General features: G+C 41.3%; 1 pseudogene; it reads left to right on the top strand.

Moving 5' to 3' along the window:
* The window catches only part of LOC109132915, a 7,296-nt pseudogene continuing 1,455 nt past the window's right edge, over positions 3,247-9,087 (top strand).

The following is a 9,087-nucleotide window of genomic DNA, read 5'->3' on the forward strand; positions in this document are numbered from 1 at the left end:
CCTTGAGTCTTGACCAGCTTTGGGAAGCTTGATTCGCGAGTCTTCACCACCACACTAGTGTGAAGACACCCCTAAGCCATTAGAAGGAGCTGTACTCTTTTTCCTACTTTGGGTTTGTCCCAATGGGTTTACCAAAGAGGTTTTAACGAGGCAGCGAATCTAGTGCATCTCCACTTCGTTCCCACTTGGCTCGTGATCTTGAAATACCTAAAGAAAGACTTAGGAGCCAAGGAAGTGAAGATTATCACCACGTCCCAGCCAATGACGTGGTGACCCTATCCCCTTCCTTTTGAATTTCGTCTAGATCTTTCTATGACCGTTGTTTGGTCATTACCCTTGCTTTACTTTTGCTTTTACTTTAGGACAAGTGTGTGGTTAAGATCAAGGCCACGTTCTCTAGGGTTTTAGAGTCTCCTTATGTAAGCCTCACTATATAAAGGCATAGACCCTCATTTGTAAAGGCAGACTTGAAGTATTGAATTAAATTTCACAAGAGAGAATCCTGTTCTTGTCTCATCTCTCTCCTTAGTCCAAGTCCGGGACTTGACTACCGAGAAAACCTAGCCGATCTCGAACCGGGTTCGACATCGACTAGTTGACCGTATCACGGGCCGAGCCATCTCCCGTGTGTCGTTGCATCAAACCACCTTCGCGTCCATCTCTACTGTATCATGTCCGGATCCTACCGTTCGTTGTACTTCCGTTTCAACTCCATCTTCCCTAGTGAACCGAGGTCGAGTTTCTCACCTCTATTCACCTTTCCATCTCGTCGCTTCCATCATCGCTTCACTTCGTCAAACCCACTCTTTTGTTTCCGCATCCTTACCGCATCACCGAGTATTCTTACTGCATCACCGAGGATTCTCACCGCATCACCGAGAACATCCTCCATGTTGCCGAGAGCCGTTTCCGCAGTTTACATTCAAACTCCGGAAACTAATTTCCGCATCGACCGTACCGCATCCATCTGTTCCACAAGAGACATCCGACCATCTTTCCCGGAGACTGCCGAATCGAGTCATTTCATCGGCAAATCTCGTCCGTACCGCATCGCGACCGAGACCGCTCAACCGAAGCCGAGACCAAAAGCCAGATCTTCCGATCCGCTCGTCTGTTTACCGTCAAACTCGGGCTCCATCGTTTGTTTCCTCTCTAGACTCGAGTCACCGAGCCTTGTCCGAGGAAAACCGTCTCTAGTCCGACCTGGCCGAAGACGCACGGTTCTGTCCGAGCTGCATCGTGTCCGCGGGTCACATCAGGTTTCTTCTTTAACAGTTTTTTTTGGCTTTGAGTACAAAAGAGTCTGTAGAAAATATGTGATTTCATTTGACAAACTAATCACTCTCTGTTATTTCGGTTTAGGCTATTATTGGTTGTAAAGGCAACAAAACTAATCTTTAGCTCCTGTAGTGTTAGGTCAGAAGCTCTTGCATTTAACTTGATAAACTAGTTACCTTTTGTACTTGGCCTTCAGCAACAAGAGCTTCCAAATGCTCCACGATGTTTGCAGAGAGAATTATCTGCTGATTCCTTGTGGTTTGATGAGAAATTGGGCTCAAAGTTGGTTACTTGCAGGTTGCATTATTTCGGATATGTTCTGGGAAAGTGGCCGTAACTTTTAAACTGTAAATCGAAATCGTTATCTGCTTTTTCCTATGTCTTAGTATGACTATTGTTGATATTTCCACCAAATTTCATAATTTTCTGGGTTACTTTTTTACTCCATTAACAGCAACTTCTTGACCTTTCAAGCTGCCTTTTTTACCTTTAGCAGTGCAAGTATAACCAAAATGTCCACGACCCACTTTGCCATCGATCTCGTAATGTGAAGCAAACTGTTTCGAAAACCCAAAACTCTTATCGAGATCGATCTCACACTCTTTACCTTCAGGGATCGAGACCTGATTAGGCTTGATTGAGCTGTAACGACAAGCGAGGAAAGCTCTTATATGCTTAGCAGAAGAAGGAGGAGGGAAAGGTCTCTTGAAGATACAAAGAGGCGTGTTGAAAATATTGGAGTCAAATTCTCCTTGTGAAATATTCTAAAATCATACAAAGTTTATAATAAAATCTCACAAAATCACTTTCATTTTCTTTCTTTTTAATATAAAAACTCTTAAAAATAATCAAATCTTCTAGAATTCATTAAAGTCTTTCAAAATTGTAAAATATTAAAATCCTACAAAATTCTTTAAAAATCAAGTTCAATACCCCCTTCTAAGTAACCATAACAGTATGTGAGGACTTTGTGCCAGTTAACTTATGTATTTGAAACTAAATTTTTTTTTCTATTAAAATTAAGGGCATTTGCAAAAATACCTTATCTTGTGTTTTTTTTCAATGATTTTTTTTTTTGAAAAAAAATCTAAATTCGATTTTTCTTGATTTCTATCTAGATTTTCAGAAATAGTTTTATAGTATGTTTGGAATTTTTTCAATTCATTTTTTTAACATGTTTTCTGTCAAATAGTCGTGTCTATTTTCATTCAATATTATATTTTTTTATATGCAAGATGGCTAAATTCTAAAATCTAAACTTCAAATATTAGGTCCTTTCCCCACAAAACTATACCTTAATAATATCATTTTCAATAATAACAAGTCCACCGTGGGCGAAAGTTTGTTTATGTTAGCCAATTTAAAGATGTGACTTATTTGGCAAACACAATAAAATTATTGTATTATTTAATCTGAAGTATACTAGAAACATGCATTATTAAAAATAATTAACGTTTAAAATAAAAAGTCCATAAAATTAATGTATTATTTAATCTGAAGTTGGGGATGTTTTTGGCAGTTTTAAATAGTTGTGGATTTTTTTCATTTTATTTTAATATAGAGGATGTTATATACATTTTTATAGAGTAACATGTTTACCCTATTATCAAATCATTTTAATCTGTCTTGACCTATACATATAGTAAGATTCCAAGGCGTAATATAGTAAACCAATGTAAACTGAGTGAGTACAAAAAACAGACCCATGTAGAGAGCACTAAATGAAATATTCATAACGCAATCATCAAAAGCTCTCCTTTTTTTCAATACTTCGGCAGTTTTTTAAAATAGTATACTAGAAACATGCATTATTGTAAATAGAAAACATTGTTGTATTATTGTCGTTCTATAATTTAGATTATCTCGTGAATTATTTCTGTAATAATTATCTTCATAGAATATTGTCGATATGATTTTAAGATAACTTCTGAAAGATAATTAATACATTCAATGAAACAAGATCCGCAAGGTAAGGCGGTGTAACTTATATAATACCTAGTTAAATATATAAAGATTGCATGTGAACAGACATGAAGATCATTAAGTTCGATATTCATAATGACAACGCCATACAAGTTAATTTCTGTTGTATATTACAACTAGCATTCCCAAACATACTGATAGAGAGAATACTGTTATCTTTGCTTTCTCAAATAATATCTCTCGGCAACTCTATGGATTCAGAATGGGAGCTGGAGTCGGAGCTCATATTACTCATTACTCAAGTCTCTCGCTGCCACATTAGAGGTTGGAGAGCAAATTTGGCTGTAGCACTCGTTGTTCAACTAATCTCTTTTGTCAGCTCCCTGGATATGGATTTGCAGCCAAAGCCGGAGTCGAGGTCATGTCACTCACCACTCAAGCGATCTCCCTCTTAAACTCTATGGATTTGGCTTCCCAGCCGAAGCCGCTCTCGAAGTTAATATCACTCATTTCTGAAAGTTATATTAGAGATTCGAGTTTAGAGAACATGTCAAAGTGGGAGTACACGTCACTCCTTAGAGAAACATTGAATTTTAAGCCAGAACCGGAGCTCCTATCCCTCATACATTAAATAATCTCCCTGGTCATCTCTATGAGGAAGCTTATTTCCGTATGTCCTCAAGTAGAAGTAAGATTCCAAAACAAAAAAAATTCCGAGTAATCAGAGGAGACATCAGGTGCATAAATGACAAGTGGGACTGTCTCCCTGCAAACTGGATGGAATTCAGCTTAACAGGAAGAGGAGATGCTACCCATTTTTTCTGCCGCGGCTGCAATGGCCAGAACCATGAAGAATATAGAAGGCTCCAGATAAGATCACACACCCTCTTCATAAACATTCTCTTCAGCTTGTTCTTTTCGGCAGGTCGGGTAAATATGAGCGAAGGGAATGTTATTGCTGTGGTCTATCGCTAAAAGATATATTTTATCTTTGTTTTGCGATTTTTCTATTAATATGAATTGCGTGGAGAAACCACTATTCATATATGCAGATTATCAGAAGTGGCATCATCATACACTTGTTCTGTTTCCAAGACAAGCTTCCTTAACTTGCAACCTATGTGCCTTGACACATCCAAGTTGTCCTTTCTATACATGTCCCCCTTGTGACTTTGTGGTCCATCAAAGTTGTCTCGGATTGCCACGTGTTATCAGAATATCTCGACATCTCCATCGTATCTCTTTTACTCCGTTCGACCAAGGAGATTTGGTTTGTGGTGTTTGTCGTGGAAATATCAACACTGATTTTGGGGGATATTTGTTAACGTGATTGCTTGAAGATCAAGCAAGATCTTCTTAAATCTCTTCGGCCCGTATATTCTAAAGGAAACAATATATTCTTGCAGTTATTATGTTATCTCGTAAAGATCTTGTATGATGTGTATATAATGTAACCTTTCTCTCCAATGAAGGACAACACAATTGGGCGAGCCTGAACCCTACTTTACATGGTATCAGAGCCTGAAAGAAAAACAGAAACAATGTCTCAGAAAGGTATCAAAACAGAGTCATCTAAAACGGTGACGGCAGCATATCAGCTGGCGGCCAACGAGAACCCCGAAGCCATCATCGCTCAGGTTCAGTTCAATGGTGACAACTTTGATGAATGGGCTCAAGCGGTGCGGACTGCACTGCGAGTCAAGAAAAAATTTGGGTTCGTTGACGGAAGCGTGATGGAACCAAACCAGGATGATGCTGAATATGAAGATTGGATCTCGGCGAAGTCGATGGTGTCTCTGTGGATTCTCAACACAGTGGACCCAAAGGTGCGGAAAACCCTTACCAATAAGGAGGATCCGGTGGAGCTGTGGAAGGAGATCAAGGATCGGTTCTCTGAAGGGAACGGTCCACGGATTCAAGAGATTAAGGCAGAGCTAGCCTTTTGTCGTCAAGGGAACATGACTGTGATCGACTACTATGGGAAGTTACAGGTCTTGTGGGAAGATCTAAGTAACTATGAACCAACGTTGGCGTGTAAGTGCGGAGGGTGCAGTTGCAACATCAACAAGGAGATTGAAAAGAAGAAAGAAGAGGATCGGATCCACCATTTTCTGCTTGGCCTCGATGATGGAGTGTTTGGAGGAGTTCGTACTTCCATCATAAGTACGGATCCCCTTCCAAGCATGAATCAAGTGTACTCAAAAGTGAAGTCTGTTGAACGAATCAACACCGTTATGCGAGGAAGAGAACAACAGAGCTCACAAGTGGCCTTTGCTACTCGTAGTGGCAATGGCGTGAGTGATCATGAAGATAAGTCACGGTTGCTGTGTACTGCTTGTAAGGAACTGGACACACTGCTGAAACATGCTTCCAAGCTATTGGTTATCCACCATGGTGGGGTGAACGATCTCGACAAGGTGGACGTGGTGCAGGTCGAGGGGGAGGAGGACGAGGACGTGGACTGATTCGTGCCAATGCTGCAGTAGTTCACAATGAAGGTGAATCGAGTGCAGAAGCTCAGAAGCAAGGATATGTCGGTCTGAGCAACGAACAATGGGGAACCTTGGTCAAGATGCTCAGTGCCAAACAGGGGACAGAACCGCGTCTAAACGGTAAGTCTTTCTCTCACGACTGGGTACTTGATACAGGAGCCTCGAATCATATGACGGGGTTTAGTGAGTTGCTTGAAGATCAAAAGTATATGTTGCCTTGTTCAGTTGGTTTGCCAAATGGAAGTCAGAGTTTGTCAAAAGAAAAAGGAACAGTGGTGTTTGATGTTGATTTTAAGTTGCATAACGTGTTGTTTGTACCAGATTTACGTTGCAATTTGATCTCTGTCTCTCAGCTCATTGCGGATTTAGACATAGTTATGCAGATTGCTAACAAAGGTTGTGTACTTCAGGACCGTACAACGAGGAGCCTGACTGGGGCGGGAGAACTTAGAGACGGTCTGTACTTCTTTCGTCGCTTACCCACTGTTCGAGCTTTCCATTTGAATAAAGACGGCGTCGATGATATGTGGCATCAACGGCTTGGACATCCGTCTAATGGTGTTTTAGATTTGCTTCCTGTTGTTACTAGTAGGAGTAAGGATTTTTCGGTTTGTGAAATTTGTGTAAAAGCAAAAAACATAGCCGTGAGGCCTTTCACTTGAGTAATAATACAAGCGACGAAGTTTTTGATATGATACACTGTGACTTGTGGGGACCGTATCGTAGTCCTAGCTTGTGTAACTCCTATTACTTTCTAACAATTGTGGACGACTTCTCAAGAGGAGTATGGGTGTACTTGCTTCACGACAAAACACAAGTAAAGCAAACGTTGAAAGACTTCATTGCGTTAGTTTGGAATCAGTTTAGGAAGAACATAAAGATAATCAGAAGTGACAATGGTACTGAATTCACTTGCCTCACTAATGAATTCAAAGAGCGAGGAATCATACATCAAACATCATGTGTTGGAACGCCACAACAGAATGGGAGAGTAGAGCGCAAGCATCGTCACATTCTGAATGTTGCAAGAGCGTTGTTGTTTCAGTCCTCACTTCCTACCAAGTTTTGGGGCGAAAGTGTTTTGACCGCGGCATACTTGATCAATCGGACTCCCTCTCAAGTGTTGAAAGGTAAAACTCCTTATGAGCTCATCTATGGAACCGCACCATCTTATGATCATTTAAGAGTGTTTGGGTGTTTGGCATTTGCACATAAACAAAGAAGGGGAGGAGATAAATTCGAAGCACGAAACAGACGTTGTCTGTTTGTTGGGTATCCTTTTGGAAAAAGGGTTGGAACATGTATGATCTCGATACAGAGGAAGTGTTTGTGTCAAGAGATGTGATTTTTGTTGAGAAAACTTTTCCGATGAGCTCTGGTGAATTCAGAGTTGAACGAATGTTGAATGATGTTTTTGATTTTGGTGAAGAAAGTGCAGTAATTATCAAAGAGGTGAATCACGAGGCAGGTAACTTAGTCGAAGAACCAACACAAATGCTCAGTGATGATCTTAATATTGGCGTTGATGAGATGATCGCTGAAGGAGAGGCGTTGCCTCAAACAGACGATGAACGTGGTGGAGTGGACAGTCCTGCAGCAACGGATGTTGACGAGATTGTTGTTGCAGAAGAAACCGAACAACTTGATCCGCCTCCAGTTCAGGAGTACGGACCGGGCAAGCGCCCAAAAGTGCTCCCAGCTCGACTTAAAGACTACGTGTTACAGGTTGTTTGTGACACAGAACAAGCTGCAGGCGAGTCCACTGAAGGGATTGAGTTTCCAATTTCCAAGTACATTGACTGCAGTCAGTTTTCACCTAAGTATCGATCTTTTCTGGCAGCTATCATTGCGGGAACAGAGCCTACTACGTTTCGTGATGCTGTTGCCTACAAAGAATGGCGTGATGCTATGCAAAAAGAGATTGATGCTCTTGAATCAAACTAAACATGGACTGTGACAACGTTGCCACCGGGGAAGAAAGCCATCGGCTGCAAGTGGATCTATAAGCTCAAATACCGAGCTGATGGAACATTGGAGCGCCACAAAGCTAGACTTGTGGTGTTGGGGAATAATCAGAAAGAAGGAGTGGACTATGATGAAACGTTTGCTCCGGTAGTCAAGATGACTACGGTACGCACATTTCTTGAAGTTGCAGCAGCAAAAAAATGGGAACTACACCAAATGGATGTCAATAACGCTTTCTTGCACGGAGATTTGGAGGAAGAAGTTTATATGCAGCTTCCACCTGGGTTCCGCAATAGTGAAGATAGAAATTCAGTTTGTTTGCTGAAGAAGTCTCTGTATGGCTTGAAGCAAGCTCCGCGGTGTTGGTTTGCTAAGTTGAAAGGAGCACTTACACAATATGGTTTCAAAGAATCTCGGGCTGATTATTCTATGTTTCACTTACGACAAGGAACTTCTGAGATATACATTTTGGTGTATGTAGATGATCTTATCATTGGTGGTAATGATGCAGCGGGGATTGCAAAATTTAAAGAGTATTTAGGAAACTGTTTTCACATGAAAGACTTGGGGTCTTTAAAATACTTCTTGGGGATTGAAGTAACACGGAACAACGAAGTTATTTTCCTTTGACAAAGAAAATATACGCTTGATATTATCAGTGAGGTGGGATATCTCGGTTCACAGCCAGTTTTTTTTTCCTATTGAACAACAACACAAACTTGCTCTCTCCGATGGTCCGCTTCTGAAAGAACCTGAACGTTATCGGCGCTTGGTAGGGCGGCTTGTGTATCTCCTTGCTACACGACCAGATTTAACTTATGTGGTTCACGTTCTGTCTTAGTTCATGCAGAATCCTCGAGCAGATCATTGGAACTGTGCGTTACGTGTGGTGCGCTACTTGAAGGGAACACCGGGACAAGGTGAGTTGTTGCGTTCGGAGAGTGATTTGAAGTTGTATGGTTGGTGTGACTCTGACTGGGGGGGATATCCCCTTTCCAGACGGTCCGTAAGTGGCTGGTTTATCACACTTGGTTCCTCTCCCGTTTCTTGGAAAACTAAAAAACAAAAGGTGGCTGCACGCTCTTCCGCAGAAGCAGAGTATCATTGCATGGCACTTACTGTTAAAGAGATAGAGTGGTTACGTCATCTTCTAGGGGACTTTGGAGTGTCCCAACGGGAGCCAACAGAGTTGAATTGTGGCAATCAAGCAGCTTTGTACATTGCAGCCAATCCAGTGTTTCATGAACGAACTAAAGGCGTAGAGATCGATTGTCATAATGTCCGTGATGCTATTCAAGCTGGAGCAATACGAACACGGAAGGTTCACACTAAGGAGCAGCTTGCTGATGTTTTTACTAAAGCTCTTGGCCGTCAAGAGTTTGAGAACATAGTTTCCCAGTTGGGCGTTTGGAATCCGCACGCTCCACTT

Source organism: Camelina sativa, chromosome 5 (genome assembly GCF_000633955.1).
Source record: "Camelina sativa cultivar DH55 chromosome 5, Cs, whole genome shotgun sequence".
Taxonomy (NCBI): Eukaryota; Viridiplantae; Streptophyta; class Magnoliopsida; order Brassicales; family Brassicaceae; genus Camelina; species Camelina sativa.